The sequence below is a fragment of the Lonchura striata genome, chromosome Z (genome assembly GCF_046129695.1).
Source record: "Lonchura striata isolate bLonStr1 chromosome Z, bLonStr1.mat, whole genome shotgun sequence".
In the NCBI taxonomy this organism is placed as follows: domain Eukaryota; kingdom Metazoa; phylum Chordata; class Aves; order Passeriformes; family Estrildidae; genus Lonchura; species Lonchura striata.
Window position 1 is genome coordinate 82,282,460 of NC_134642.1, and position 17,032 is coordinate 82,299,491.

Sequence of the window (17,032 nt, forward strand, 5' to 3'; positions counted from 1 at the left end):
AATAATTTCACATCTGCTACTTATATGTGCAACAGCATGACTCAAACAGAGCTTCTGAAATTGGTCTCACAGCCTAAATTAGTTCAGATCTCTTTTTTCCCCATTTGCAAGTCAGCCTTATTCCATTTAATAAGAAATGGTTACACTCACATTCAGTCATGCAGCAAAAGCAGTGACAAGACCCGACACAGACACTTTTTTCTCCACTTTAGCTAAGGAAGTGCAGCTATATAGCTAGCCTGAAAAAAAAATATTTTGCATTTCTACTTGTGGATTGGGACACATCTGCTTTCTGATGGGATCTTCAGGAGCATAGGTAAGCAGAATTGCTTTTTCCTTCCCCCCAAAATGAAAGCAGTGACATTTTTCTCTTTGGAAGTTTCTATGCAGCCCTTCAAAACCAGCTACAAAACCTGGACCTTTATAAATAAATGATTTGCCATTTGAAGAAACACACAACTCTGAATCTCTGTATTGTTAATTTGCTACTCTCTACCAAAAAAAAAAAAAATCATTTTATTGAGTTTCTTATCTTATCTTAAAGATTGTTGAATGTTGATCTGAATGTTGTTCATGTGCATTCATGCAATCCATGAAAAGTCTTCTTCCCCTGACAAGTGAGATATTTTCCTACTTCCACATTTTCAGCTTTACAATCTCAATGGTTTAAAAGTGCATTATTTTGAAGGCTCTCCTTTTCTTTCTCACTCCCTCTCTTCTAACTGCATCACCTGTCATGGACAGGCACTAAAGCCAAAGAAATAAAACAGAAAAGGGAAAAAAATTAAAAAGGAAGATAAATCCTCCCACTGCTTTGACTTCCATCAATAATTCAGGGTGCTAAAATGATTCTTTCTAGACCTTGTGTATTTGTTAGGTAAGCCTTGTAAGCCTGATCTCAAGCCTTTGTCTTGCTGCCTGACAGCTTATTACCCTCAACAAGAAATATGGGATTGCTCCCCAGGCAAGGGAAGGGAAGATTAATAATTACTTACATTGAAAGTATTATTTTTCTGCCATTCCTCTTTTCCCCTACTCAATTTTCATATTAAAAGTGAAAAACAAAGACAAGGGCAGAGGACTTTTAAATATTTTTTTCTCTGCAGTCTCTGTGGATGGCTAGACATTTCTTAGAGGAAAATTCCTCTGGCATCGAAAACATTTGATCCTCCATTTTTACCCTGAATAACCTTCCACATCAACAGAAAAAATAAAAGGCTTCATACCATTATCTGCATGTAAATTACAAAATCCTACCAGGACACAATTTAATAAATCAGAGACTTTGGTGCGGAAATCCTGTGCCAATGGGCTCACAGTTTACATGCTCCTAACATGGTAATAAAACCAAGACAATTCATTCATAATTCTCTGCTTTTTTAAATGGATTAATATACCAGTATATTTACAATCAGTAAGTAATACATTGGTTTTATTAGGTTTACAGCTAGGCTTTTAAAGTATGTGTTTAACTTCTCTCACCACTAAATTAATCAGTCTTAATTGCTTTTCTGCATTAGCATGTGAGAAATGTCATTGTGTATTTTAATTGTACTTTTAAGAGTAAAAATTTGCGGCTCAGTTCTTCTTATAAATCCATTTTAAGTCCCGTAAGAAAGATTTTTTTTAAATTAAGCCATACATTTACTACAATGCAAACTAAAAAATAGATTATGCCATAAATATAAGTAAACAGCTTTGGAGGTACTAATATTTGGAAAAACAGTAGTATCAAACATTTAAATGGTGTTTATCTAATAACAGTACCAAGCAAATAGTTTTTAATACCATTATTTTTTAGTAAAGATTTAATATTGGTAGCACTTCTAAATGAGATAAAAAATGTTATCTCTGTGAAGTGGTGGCTGAAATAAAATAAGGAAGAAGCATTAAGCATTACCCAGGTAGAAAACTCTTTTATATTATAATATTAATAAAAATTGGTCATTTGGAGACATGGGGGGACAGTTCAGTGAAGAAAAGCTCTTGAAATGAATGTAACGAAGATCTGAATGCAAATTACAAAGAAATTTTGTTATTCTCTCTCTCAAGAGGATGCATACTCCAAGATTGTTTGATGAATAAATAGAAGGAGAAGCTTCTCAAACTGTTACTTTAAAGAGAAATTTACTCTGATTGAATTGTGTCACCTCTGTCAGACACACAAGACAAGCAGAAACAATGGGACCTACTGTGCAGAAGAAAGTGTTAAACTTTTTTTCTCCTTTCACTAGAATTGATTTAATCTCATGAGTGGTGGCGGGGGGAGAATTTTATTATTGGTTTCTGTAGAAAAAGTAATATATTGATATGTAAAATAGATTCTAAAACTTCAACTGCAATGGACCACGAGATGTGAAAAGTGCCAGAAATTTAGCTTTGAAACTGCAGCTTGGAGGGTGGTGTTTCACCACTTGATGTCACTGTAGCATTTGGATGTTTGTAATTCCTTGCCCATTTCTAGTAGCTGCTGCTGACTCTGGTTTTTTATTATTATTATTATTTTTAATCGTGGTCATCGCTGCTGTTTTTAATAAAAAATGAAAGTTAGCCCCTAGTAGCCCTCAAATCTAACAATTAATCTTGTTGACTATTAAACAAACAGCATAAAGCCTTGGGCACCAAACTGTAATGAGATGGTTCAGGGGTGGATAGACCTTGTACAGCTCAAGGTTTGGAAGAGGGAGGGAGGGAGGAAGGAAGGAAGGGAGGAAGGAAGGGAGGAAGGAAGGAAGGGAGGAAGGGAGGAAGGGAGGAAGGGAGGAAGGGAGGAAGGAAGGAAGGAAGGAAGGAAGGAAGGAAGGAAGGAAGGAAGGAAGGAAGGAAGGAAGGAAGGAAGGAAGGAAGGAAGGAAGGAAGGAAGGAAGGAAGGAAGGAAGGAAGGAAGGAAGGAAGGAAGGAAGGAAGGAAGGAAGGAAGGAAGGAAGGAAGGAAGGAAGGAAGGAAGGAAGGAAGGAAGGAAGGAAGGAAGGAAGGGAGGAAGGGAGGAAGGGAGGGAGGGAGGAAGGGAGGGAGGGAGGGAGGCAGGGAGCGAGGGAGGGAGGGAGGGAGGGAGGGAGGGAGGGAGGGAGGGAGGAAGGGAGGGAGGGAGGAAGGGAGGAAGGGAGGAAGGAGGAAGGAAGGAAGGAAGGAAGGAAGGAAGGAAGGAAGGAAGGAAGGAAGGAAGGAAGGAAGGAAGGAAGGAAGGAAGGAAGGAAGGAAGGAAGGAAGGAAGGAAGGAAGGAAGGAAGGAAGGAAGGAAGGAAGGAAGGAAGGAAGGAAGGAAGGAAGGAAGGAAGGAAGGAAGGAAGGAAGGAATGTCTCAGAATGATTCTTTAAAAGATCTGTCTCTACTCCTTTCCTGGCTTCTTTTCCAGGGCTGCTGTGGTGGAGTGACCTTGGCCAGCTGCCAGGGGCTCAGCAAACCACCCTCTCACTCCCCCTCCTCCTTCTGCAAGTCAGCTGGGGGAAATAAGATTAGAAACTCACAGGTCAAGGTAAGGACAAGGAGATTACTCACGAGTTATTATCATGGGCAACATATGCAGAAGAGTAATTTAAATTTTTTTGCCAGTTAATAGCAGAGGAGGATAAAACACCTTTACTAATACCACCAAGAACTGCTCCAGTTCAGCACCTCATCCTTTCCATTAGGTGCCATTCCTTCAGGAGCTCCACTGTGGCTTTCCATGGACCAGAACCCCTCCAAGGACAGTAATTTTTTTCAGGACACATTTCCCTGCTCCCCCGGGAGCTGCAGGGGCATCTCTGTTCCCGTTCCCTTCGTGGGCTGCAGGGGCTCAGGGGGCTGAGCTGAGCTGCCCCAGGGGACTCAGCTCCAGCACCCGCAGCAGCTCCTGCCCCTCCTGTGCTGCCCTGGCTGTCTGGTTTTCCCACATTTGTCCCACTCCAGTCTCTCACAGCTGCTGTGCAGTGTTTTTTGTTGTCACAGAGCTCAGCTTTTCCCCACAGCTGCTCCATTCTGGAGCTGTCTGGCACAGGGGAATCTCCCTCATCTCAAAGGAGCCACCCCTGCAGCCCACTCACTACCAAAACTCTGTCTTCTTGGCCTCCAGTGCTTGCTGAACACACACAGCTTTGTACTTGGTCCCCAGTGATCTCCAAGTAAAACAGGAGGCGCAAGCTAAAATTTTTGTTACCCAGATTGTGTGAGCAAAGTTTGCTTACATATGGTTTTCCTCTTTTCAGTTTTCCTTAACAGTGCTCTGTTAAATTCTGACATTTACCCCTGTGCAAGGGAGGCTGAAGGGAGGCAGGCCTGAAGGCCAGCAAGATGGCTAGTGTTCAATTCTAGTGCTCAGTTTAGTCCAGCTTCTAAATAAGTGAGTCAATGCAGCACTGGCCAAGATAAAGTCTCTATGAAACTGGTCAAATAGGTCACAAACTGAAACAATTAATGCTCGTAATTACCTTACAATGCTGTATTGAGACAATTAACATATATCCATGTTATATATAATTAATTAATATATATAATTATAATATATATATATATTAATATAAAGCCATGTTAAGGGATTTTACCTTTACTGAGGAATTTTATCTCTTTCAATTAATCTGTCAAACTACTTCAGGGTTTTAAATTAAATACAAAATCCAGCCCCTTACCTCTATTTTAACGTGTTCAGGATAATTTTTTTTTACTTTTACTCTTAAACTTGTGTATTAGCTGAGGCCACAATATCTTTGGTGAAAGTGAGTGGGGGAATGAAAATGCTGATGGGGAAATGCATCCTTATTTTAACAGTATCAGATAAAGGAAATGGATCAAGACTCTAAACCACGTCAGGCATTCTTGACTCACAGACCAGAGTTTATGAGAATAATGTGTGCAGCTGTGACTTCTGAAAGCACCTCCTGAATCCTGCAGGGAGCTACAGTGCTGATGAAGTATTTCTCTGAGAAAATGCAAGTTTGGCTAAGCTTCTTCTGGGTTTCTAACTCTCTGTTGTAAATTACTTTCATGCAGAACCCAAAATGCAGTGTTGAACCCAGGAACTTCTTTTTTTTTTTTGCCAAGACCTCTTCAAGACAGACTTTTCTGTTTATTATGCACAAATTATTATTTTATTATGTGGAGCTTTTCCTTGCGAGAGGCCTCCCTGCTCTGTGACAAATGTGTGCTAGTTCAGCTGCAGGTAATACCTCACCACCCTCAGCAGCGTGCAGGCTATGTATTTCACCCTCATTTCACCAGACCAAGTTTTTTTCTGACCACTTCTGGCAGGCTGCCAGTTTTCAATGCAGTTCTGAGGTTAAAAACCTGGCCATTATGCTCTCTGGTACAATTAGACTTCAAGTTATCTGTCATAAAAACTGACTTTTTTTTTTTTTTTTTTAATCCTGTCTTTTGTGAAACATTTGGGTAGATTAGGTCTTCTGGGAGCTGCGACTGATACTAACTGGAGAACAAGAAGGAAGATTTTGTGAGATCTCTTATTTCAGGATATGTTGTTTTTTCCTTTTTGAGTCTCTATAGGCCAGGAGTGGGTGATAATTCAGGCTCATACAGGTGCTCATTCTGGAAGCAGCTGACCTAAAAAACTGTCAGGAGAGTTTTGCAAAAATCTATTTGTGCGTGCAATCAGTGCTTCTGACAATGGTGTGGAAGTCTGCAACAATAAATAAATAAATAAATAACTTTAGTCAGATTTTTTTTCTCCTCACAGAATATTTATATTCTGATAATCAAGCTCTGGCTGGCTCTGCAGTTCATGTGAGGACATTACCCTGCTTGACACTGAAATGTTCTTATTTCTCACTCATACCTTTGAGGAAATCATACTGCTGTACCTGTAGAAATGGCTGCTCATTTATCAGAGCTCTTGATGTTCTCATTTCAAGGCCAACTCCAAGCAACATCTGCTCCTGTGCTCACAGGAGCTCTCATTAATGCTTGAGAGATCCAAGACCCTGACATGAACAACATGAACAAAGCTGCTTTTTTTTTTTTTTTTTTTCCTTTTTACACCTCTGGAACATGGCATTCTGTACAGCAGGCCTTACACAGGAACAGCCCTTCACACCCAGGTGCCAGGGAGATCAGAGGAGCAGAACAGCAACTGCAGATATGATTTCCTCAAAATGTTTTTCCCTTGTAACTCATGCCAGGCTAGGATGAAAACAGGTGGAGGAGGAAAAAAAAGTATAATGGACATTAACTTATTTACTTATTTGTTTGTATGCATTGTAAAATCACTTTTTGCTGTTGTTTCCATTTACATCAGAGCATCAGTGAGAGAACAATTAGCCCCTGCTGGTTTACAAAAAAAGTCTGCATGGAGATCCCAATAATGGGAATAATGGTTTAATAAAAAGAATAAAACTTTCACTTCTGAATAGCTCTGACCAACCAGGCTGGTTTTGTTAGTGAATATACAATAAATTTATTTGATTGTCTATGGCTAGCATGGAGAAAAAACTTCTGTTTGGGTCAGTATATTGTAGTTAGAACTAATCTCAATTTAATAGAATAAAAATTTGTAGTCATATACTATTATTATCATCATAATTTTCATTTTCATTCTTATTTAAATAATAATAATAATAATTACTATTATTTTCATTGTTATTCCTTATCATTATTATCAGAAGAAGTATTCCAGTATAAAGTAAGATGTATAACTGGAAAACCAATAAAAACTTCCTTTCCCCCCTGCCCCTTTCACTTAGAATGCCTTCTTTGGGGTGAAGAAAGAATAAAGCAGAAGAAGAAAAAAAAAGTTGTCAAAAGACAAGTCTACAAACTCTTCATTATCCCTAAAATCCTTATTTCAAAATCTTACAATTTACAGCATTGAGATGCTGCTCTGTCTTCCCAGTTAGGTTTTTTGTAAATGCACAGTAATATGAGATGTGGAAATATTATTTCTCAGTGACAAAATCTCAGCAGACCATTTATTTTCATAAAAATACATTTCACTGATAAAATTTGAACACACATTCACTCTTTAATCACATTGGAATAGAAAATAATGGAGATTACCATTTTCTTTCAAGGGATTTAATATTTTACCTTCGTGATTCATTTTTCTGTTCCAGAGGGAGACCAAAGTCAACTACAAGTTCTTCTCAGAGACTCACCTCACCACAGAATAACTGGATGTGGCTGTATGTATGAAAATGCATTTTCACAACTGCAAATCCCTGAAGCAGCTCTGCTACCTCTCTGAATGTTACAGCCCAGTGTCAGCTTCTAACTGAGATCAAATTTTGTGGCTTGGACAGTCTGAAATACTCCTAAATATGAAGCACCAGAAATCCAAGTCAGTATTTATTTTGGGAGCGATCGACACAAAACATAACAAAAATCTCCAAAATTTTCAGGTTCCTTTAATTGTCTTACAGTTACTGGAATGCACTGGGAAAAAAATGTAAATATTTTGGCACGTTACAATCTGTTTCCTGTTGGACCTCTTTTATCTAAATGTGGTACTTTGTGCTATTGATAAATAACTCAGCCTTAGTGAGCATTGTTACAAGTTCTGTTTAATGAGTTAATAATTGTCCATTTCCAAGTGCAAAGGTTTAATCCATTTTTAAACTTGCTACAATGATTGTATTAATGCCTGTGTGTGGAAAAATGACGGGAGACAAGTCCATTCTATAATGTCAACAAGTCTCAGTTTCTTCCAAGCACGCATGTACAGTTATACCCGTTATAATGAAGCTCATGCATATTGCAAAATTTAGGCTCATCATTGGTGTATCAAAAACAGGTCAACCCCACCTCTGGGGCTTTCTATGCTTGCTTTGTTTTCCCTTACACTTATCCTTTTGCTGACCATTCTACTGTTGGGAACCAGCTTACCCAAGGACGTATGATATTGTTGCTACATCTGCTATTGCTGCACTGTGCAATTTTCAGCTACTGTTTCACTAACTGCACGTAGTCATGTCCTTTCTCACGAAGCCATTCATCCACAAAACTCTCCATACTTCCCCTGTTTAGTTGTCCACATCTTTTGAATCATGCATTCTACCAACATCTGAAGACAGCTAAACAGGCAGGGCAAGATCAGCAAGAGTAGTAAAACAACAATCAATATTCCCACTGCATACATAATAAAAGTTCTTAGCCAAGGACTGATCCCTAAGCTTTTAAGCCATTCTTCTATCCCCAGACCATCTTCCTCTTTTAATTGATAAAGGCCCTGTTGTAGTTCTTTAATCTTAGCATGTATTGATACAGAATGATCAGAGAGATTCATGCAACACATTTCTTCAAATTCCTCACATCCATGTCCCTGGACTAACAACAAAAAATCAATGGCTGCTCTGTTCTGTAGTACTGCATGATTTACACTTTGTACATCCATAGCAAGCATAGATAAAACCTCTGATGTTTTGTTAAGTTCATCTTTAGTCCAGCATCCCAATTGTTCAGCTAACACCATAGCCTTTCTGGCAGCTCCTCCCGGTAACAGGGTTGCCACTATTACCTGTTTCAAAGTACTCCAAAATTGAGGTTGTCCAACCTGATCACATTTTAAGTCATGTACATCACGCCTCTTCCTTGTCTTCCCTAGCCTGTCCCATTGCATTAGCAAGGATATATTAGGATGGAACAGTGCTAGTTTTCCTAGGTAACAGGGTCCCCCTTGTGGTTTTACCGGTATTCCATTCCAAGCTCTATCTCCACAGATCAAAAACACACCCTTTGGCAACCTTAAGGGTTTGGTTATCTTGGAAGCATCACAGTTAGAATATAACTGTGATGCTACCCTGCCTGAGTCCAGTGAAGAGTCTAGAGAAGCCCATTTGTCTCTTGGGTTATTTAAATTCTGCAAATTCAATGGAACAAAGCTAAACCTTCCTCCCTAAACTAGCATTAGCACTTCCAAAGAGATCTAATTCTTCTGGTGGAGATTGTAATGTTTATTTAAGTGACAGTACCAACAAACATTGCTTATAGCCATCTTGTTGAGCTTCTGTGTAACCAATATTCTTGTCTGGCCCTTTCACCTTTGCAAAATTCTTGCAAAGCATTTGATCCTTTATCAACCCGCAAAATTCCTCTGGTCTCCAGACAGGAACACCTGTTAGGCAGGTACAAAATGGATTTGTCACTCCTCCCAAGCTAAGACATAACAAACTTTGATTAGTCATGTTAGCCAAGGTTACCGAAATATTTTCTCTGGGCTGATTAAATTGCATTAGTCCACAACAAGGATTAGTCAAAAGAACAAGATAGATTATCCACCTTATCACCCTCATGATTTCTTCCGCTTGGATTTTAATTTCAATGCCTGCACATTTTTAATAAGCTTATCTAATCTTCTGTCTGGATTTCCTACTACTGGTTTTCCTAAATAAGATCTTATAGATACCTTCACTTGCTTTTGGCACCTTGTTGATAAGATTTTTGAATTTGCCTGCCTAATTAACCTATCACAAGTGTGTTCTGCTTCCCACCTATAAAAAGCTAATAACTTTTGTTCTGGTGCTTCAAATAACCACAAAGCTATAGCAACTCCTAAGCCTGTGTCTCATATTAAATCTCTCTGCCAAGAATCTCCTCATTTTTGAAAGTCACAATGTTTACACCAAAAATGTCGTTTTAAAAATACTTGATCTTCCCAGTACGTTTTTCCACAACTCCCACAAACAAAAGCAATCCAACTGTTACAATTAAAACTCCCACAACTAAGACACTCAGGATTCTTTGGTCCTGGAATATGAACAGTCTGTAAAGCTTCAATAGCTGTAACAATTGCTGTAAAAGTTGACTCTGAAGGCAGAAGTTGATCAATCACTAGGGAAAGTCCTCTTATCTCTTGAAGAAGAGGTCCCACTGTGCGAATCAGCTTCTCTTAAATTCTCCTCTGGTCCTGATCCGTCAGGCGAGCTAAGAGACGACTCATCCAGAGCTGGTTTGGTCCACTTTGCTGGTACCCAGAGTGAACCTGTAGGGGTGGAAACACAAAGATATCCCCTTCCCCAATATAGGACCTTTGCTGGGTTCTGCCAAATACCTGTTTTAGGGTCCCTATACCTGACCCATACTTCTTTGCCCTTTTTGCTCATTTCTTTTTGTCCATAATGTACCATCACAGGTAGTGCCTCTGAATCCCCAAATATACACAAATGATTAAGAACAAAGAGCACCTTCATTAGCCTTTCCTGAACATGTCCAATCTCCCTATGTTTTTCCAAGTATCTCTTCAAAGTTCCGTTTGCTCTTTTTACAATTGCTTGTCCAGTGGCAGAATGTGCTATTCCTGTAATGTGCTTAATCCCCCATGATTTTAAAAATCTATTTACCCTGCCAGGACCATTGTCTGTCTTGATCTGCTTTGGCACTCCATTACTGCAAAACAACTACACAAATGCCTTATAACATGTAATGCTTTTTCCCCCGCTTGAGCCATTGTCCAGAGATATTTACTATATGTATCTATAGTAACATGAACATATTTCAGGTGACCAAAACTATTTACATGAGTAACATCCATTTGCCAAAGTTCATTAGATGAAAGACCTCGTGGGTTAACTCCCCATCCCATGCCATGACCCCCATTATGATGACTACAGATGGGACAAGCTCTAACTATAGCAGTGGCATTTGCATGGGATATTCCAAACTCCCATTGTAACCCTTTTGCATTCTGGTGAAACATAGAATGTGTCTCCCTAGCAAGCATTTGCCCTGATAAAGGAGAAGTTTGAGTCACTGCGATGAGCTTATCTGCCCCAGCATTGCCCTCTCCTAAGCCAGTCTCCCATTTGTGGCTTCTTATATGGATGATAGCATAAGGATGTTCTCGGATTTTTACTGCTTTTTGAAGTTGTATGAACAGTTCAAATAGTCTCTGATTCCGTACTTCTTTGATAGCAGCATCCTCTATTCTTTCCACAACACCAACTACATACAAGGAGTCTGTAACAATATTCAAAGGCCCCTTCAGGACTGTCAGAGCCCATGCCACAGCTGCTAACTCCAAGGTCTGAAGGGTATCTGAGTCATTTGCAGTAAGAATTTCATGATTCCAGACTTCCTGCTCCTGCCATGTAATTGCTGCTGTTCTTGACCTCTTCCCTGCATCTGTGTATGCCGTTATTGCACCAGGAACCTGCTCCTTTTCTCGCTGTGGCCGTACCATCCAGCTCAATTTTCCAATCCACTGTAATGGAGGATTTTTAATACTTTCAGTTATGACAGCACCTCCTACTCCTAGCAGAGCTTCCTGCAGTTCTTCACTATTGACCAAATACCATTGTAAAGAGTCCTTTTTCATAGGAAGCTGTATTAGTTCAGGCTCTCACCCATCAACCTGCAAAATTCTCTCACGACCCCGCTTTAACAAAGCTGCTAATAGTTCAATTTTTTGAATTAAAGTCTTTGTTTGCTGAAGTGGAGGGGATAGCCATTCTAACACCCTTATCTCCCTCGTTTTTGTTTCTAGCTGGGTTAAAGCCCCTAGCAAATGTTTTTCACCACACCATATAGTGAGATTAAGAGGAATTCCCAGTATTCGTCGATGTACACGACCCTGAACTACACAATCTGTAATTTGCTGAAGAGTTCTTTTCTGCTGAGGACTAAGGGTCACCGGTGTCATTGGGTCTGTGCCCTTCAACAAGGGTCTAAGAGAATCCAACAGTTCATTTGGAAGTCCCACTATAGGTTTAAGCCATTGTAAATCACCTAGTAATTTCTGAGCATCATTTAAAGTAACAATCTGTGTTTTCAGTTCTAATTTTTGAGGTGTTACCAAGCTTTGAGACAATGTCCATCCCAGGTATTTCCAAGGAGGAGTTAACTGTATTTTCTCTGGGGCTACAACAAGCCTAAAACATCCCAGCAAATTTTGTACATGTTTAACCTGTTGACTCGTAAATGACTTAGGTTGAGCAATTAAAATATGATCCATATAGTGGTAAATAATAGCCTGTGGCCACTGTTGCCTCAATGGTTCTAATGCAGAATCTACGTAAAGTTGACACAAAGTAGGGCTGTTAGGCATGCCCTGAGGCAAAACCGTCCATTCAAATCGTTGATCTGGACCTTCTCTGTTCAGAGCTGGCAAGGTAAATGCAAAGCGCTTTGTATCCCTGTCATGCAAAGCTATTGTGAAAAAGCAATCTTTGAGATCTATTATCAATAGAGGCCATCCTTCAGGTAACATTGCTGGGTTAGGCAGTCCTGGCTGTAGTGCACCCATTGGCTCCATCTGTTTATTAACCTCCCACAAGTCATGTAGCAAACAGTATTTCCCTGACTTTATCACAAAGATAGGGGTATTCCAAGGACTCATAGACAATTTCAGATGCCCTTGTTGATATTGTTCAGTGACCAGGGCATGAGCATGTTGCAGACTTTCCCTTTTCAAAGGCCATTGCTTTACCCATATAGGCTCATCACTTTTCCAAATTATGGGAATCGGGAAAGTCCAAGCAATGGCTATTATCCCAAAGGATAACCCCTAGTTGTGCCAAAATGTCTTGCCCAATTAGGCATTGCACCGTGGGTGGTAACTGAACAATAGAAAATATTGCCTTTATGACTTTACCATCTATCGATGCGATAAGAGCTGGTGAGCGGCTTGCAAGAGTTAAGCCTCCAACCCCTGTTACTGCTGTAGCAGCTGGCTGTAAGGGCCAATGTGCAGGCCAACACTGTGGTGCAATAATACTTGAATCCGCCCCCGTAATCAACAAACCTGTAAGCATGCACTTTTGTCCCTTATACTCCAACAAACCTCTTTTCTTAGCCTGTCATTCAGATCCAAAGTTAATAGAGTCAGACCTCCTGTAGATCCAAATCCATCTCCCCCACGCCTCACAGCCTTCCATGAGGATACAGCCTTAGTAACTTGCTCCAGAGGAACCAATTGAGCAATCCTTTGTCCTTTATTAATCCGAATAGGAGGAAATGGAGTATGAACCATAATCATGATTTCACCAATATAGTCTGCATCAATGACACCAGGAAGCACAAACAATCCAAGCATAGAGGCTGATGATCTTCCCAATAACAAAGCTCCCATTGTCCTGCCCTCTATTATAATAGGTCCATTAACTCCAGTGGGGACCTTCTGCGGCTGTGGTGTCATTAAAGTCACTTCTACTGCGGCTGCCAAGTCCATCCCGAGGTTCTCTCTTGTGGCTGGACGCAAGGTGTCCTGTTGGAAAGGCTGGAGCAGCTATTTGTGTCGGAGCACGGCTGCTCTTGTTCGTGCTGTTTCGGGCGTTTCCCGGTCTCCTCTTACAGGCAGCAATGTTATGAGTATCCGATTTGCACTTAGGACACCATACTCCAGCAGCAGAGCATTCTCACCGAACATGTCCTGTCCCTCCACATCGGAAACATCTCATACAGCCGCCGTGAGGACTTCCCTGGGTTGCTACCGATGCTTGGAGGGTTGCAAGGGCAGCTAACACCCGTGTCTGTGAAGCTTTTGCCTGCTCTTTTAACCCCTCCCCCAGATCTTTAATAGCCTCAAATAAAAATGCCTGCTGCCCTGTTGGTATAGTAGCCATCCTCTCTAATGCATCTTCTATAGTCCAATTAGCTCCGAATGTATTTAGCACACTTCTTGTAGAAGCATTACAATTTTGCAAAGCACACTGCTTCAACAATGATCCACGCATAAACTCAGGCACTCCAGCTCTTTCAATTGCTGCCGCTGCCTTATCAATAAATGCTCCAAAAGTCTCATCCCTTCCTTGTTTAATTCCCATATATGCTGGCAAACCTCCCGGGTCTTTCACCTTATCTATAGCTCTTCAAGCTAGTCGCATTGCTTCTCGACACTTCTCAGGTCCTAGCATAGCTTGTGCCTCAGTGCAAAAATATGGTCCTAAGCCCATCAATTCATCTACAGTTACTCCGTGAAGAGGATCTCCAGGCTGCCTTTGCATAGCTACATCTTCATTGACCTCTGCCTGCCAGTGTGCACCAAACAAAAGCCTCTGATGCGGTGAGAAAATAAGCTTAGCAAGACTTCTACAATCTCCTGGCAGCAATATATTAGTACTCCAAACATAATCCAATATGTGCCTAGCTGGTTCACTAGTAACTCCAAATTGAATCACTGTAGCTCGCAACTGTGACAACAATTTCCAATCTAACAGTGTAATCTGAGCTGTTAACCCTCCACCTGCCTACTGCTGAAAAATTACAGGACAAGCCAGTTCTGCTGCTAGTTCCAAAGCCTGCCCATCTCCTTTGTCCAGCTCCTCTCTTGCCAGAGTCGCCCAAACTTCCCTTCACTCCCTGGCCAGAGCCTCTGTTAGGTCAGACTCTGCCCTAGGGGTCGGCTTACTGACAGACAAACTTTGACAAACTGTCGATTTCTGTTCTGAGGGGGCTGGAGGAGCCGTGGGCTCACAACGCGACTCTGTTTCCGTATCCTCAGACACAGGTCGCAAGGGAGGTAACTCCACTGTAGACACAGCAGGTGGCATGGAAACACAAGGCAACCAATCCTCCCTGCTATAACCTCTATTCTTCTCTAGTGCAGAAGTTCCCTGTGCAGCAGCTTTCTTTTCTGCCTGATGCTGTAATAACTCATTGTGAACTACCTTCCACAACTTTCCCAGCTCTTTGGCTGTCTTATCATCATCTAAAATATCCTCCCACAGTTTATCCACAAACTTATGCCACTCAGACAACTCATGTACTGTATGAGGATTTACAAAGAACCCCTTAGCATACCCATATGCTAACAACCCTGGCAGGTCCTTCTGCAAATCAATGCCTTTAATCTGCCTTCTCTGCAAGAATGCAGTAAATAAATCATATGCTGCTTGCCTCTCCATACCTCCATATTGTCAGCGCTGTTGCAGCCTTCCGAGGTCGTTGGCAGCACGTATCGGCCAGGCTTGCCTCTGCAGTCACCTGGGGCACGGTGCACTCTGTTTCAATTCAGCACTTTTGCCGTCCTGGCTGCATCAGGACCCGAACCCTTTTTCATCACTCCACCGTGGCGCCTATCACATCGATCGGGTCACCATTTTTGTGGAAAAATGACAGGAGACAAGTCCATTCTATAATGTCAACAATCTCAGTTTATTCCAAGCACGCATGTAGTTATACCCGTTATAATGAAGCTCATGCATATTGCAAAATTTAGGCTCATCATTGGTGTATCAAAAACAGGTCAACCCCACCTCTGGGGCTTTCTATGCTTGCTTTGTTTTCCCTTACACTTATCCTTTTGCTGACCATTCTACTGTTGGGAACCAGCTTACCCAAGGACATAAGATGTTGTTGCTACATCTGCTATTGCTGCACTGTGCAATTTTCAGCTACTGCTTCACTAACTGCATGTAGTCATGTCCTTTCTCATGAAGCCATTCATCCACAAAACTCTCCACACCTGTGAAACTCTTTGACAGAGTGACGAGGTTCATTTTGCCTTCCTGCTCACATATTTCTATCAGTTAGCAATTAACCTTTACTAACTCTTTACTGAAACCAAACACTTATTTGTGAGAGTACATTTGAAGTGAAAACGTTTTTCCAGAACGTCTTTCTATTTCGCAAAACTTTTCAATTAAACTATTTTTTTTATGCAGCCTTTGGGTCACAAAGGACAGCAATGCTGTGAACAATAATAAAATATGTCCTTTTATTATAATTAGGAAAAGAATATTGAATGCAAATAGAAAAACTGCCAATTGCTGATTAAGTAAGAGTTCTACGTGAAATTACGACTGAGACTAATTTCTGTGGTGGGCTGACTTTTGCTGACCCCCAGGTGCTCTATCACTTCCACAGGAAGGACCACTGAGGAAAAAAGAAAAAAATTAAGATGAAGACAGAGAGATTACTTATCTAATTTACAGGCAAAATAGGCTTGACCTGGTAGAATTAATTAAATTTGCTGCAAATTAATTGTAACAGAGTAGGATAGTCAGAAACAAAAAAAATAATAATTAAAAAAAAACCTAACCAAACAAAAACCTATAAACATCAACAGCAACAAGAGCAACAACAAAACACCCCCTCTCCCCCCAAAAAATTTAAGAGTTCCCCACACACACCAAAAAGCCACTCTACATTAAAACACCTCTACCCCTGTGTACCTAAGAACCTGAAAACTCTCCTTATGAAGACACAGAAGATGGCTTCACATTAACTTCTTGTGCCTGTGTGCATATTTATCTCCTTCAGTTTATGACCATTTTAAAGGATTTAATTTTCACTCCAATTTCACAACTGCATATAACAAATGCATTAGAAGGGTTTAATTTTTACTAAGTAGCATTGTAGAAGTCTTCTCTTAATACAGGTATTTGTTACTCACATTTGTAGGTTTGTGTATTTCTTTTTTTTTTTTAAGTGCTTTGATTAGCTTCATAAACCAAGAAGTATTTAATTTAAAAAATCTTATTGCAAAAGAAAGCACTGAGAACAGTTTTGCTGCTTTGTTTCAAAGCCACACTGAGTATGTTAACACCCTGGCACACCGCCTACATCTCAGGAATTCATGGCTTTTACAAACAGATATTTGCAGTGCTGGAGTCAGAGTGGGAGGATGAACACTTATGACACAGAACTGTGATTATCTGAAAATGTTCTGCATTTTTTTTCAGGTAAACTAACCCTATCTTTCATCCAGTGGAAAGCAGATGAAAAGCATCAGGTTGCTGCACCCATCCTCGAGGTTTAGCTCCATCCTAAGGAGCAGAAGTGTTCCTGGAACAATGCCCTTTCCAAGTGAACACTCTGTTAGGCTTGGGATATACTGTGCTGCTGAATAGATTGTTTAGTTTTATCACTATGAACTGGATCCTTTAAAAAAAACCAAAAAACACAAAACGAAAAAACAAACCAAAAAAAATCCTGGAGGAGTTCAGAGTCTGTTGAGCACTCAGATGGCACCAAAGCAAAGGAAGCTGATAGTAAAAGGGTTTTAAAATCATGGGGATTTAGGGTTAAAAGGAAAATTAAGCTTAGTAGGCCCTGAGAAAAAAATAAATACCCTAGGTATATGAAGGCCTTGTACCTTGCTAGAACTGCACCTGTGTAGCTAGTACATGATAAATTATATAATTGTTAGATGTGATGATTGTTTAGTAATTA

At 40.5% G+C, this 17,032-nt stretch overlaps 1 long non-coding RNA gene across 1 annotated transcript; it reads left to right on the plus strand.

The window, feature by feature from the left end:
• The first annotated feature begins 115 nt into the window (after nucleotides 1–115).
• LOC110472369 (uncharacterized) lies at nucleotides 116–16,690 on the plus strand. The gene is made up of 4 exons (XR_002465716.2): nucleotides 116–316; nucleotides 3,357–3,476; nucleotides 7,042–7,110; nucleotides 16,543–16,690. It is a non-coding gene; the product is annotated as an uncharacterized LOC110472369 (long non-coding RNA).
• Nucleotides 16,691–17,032: the final 342 nt, after the last annotated feature.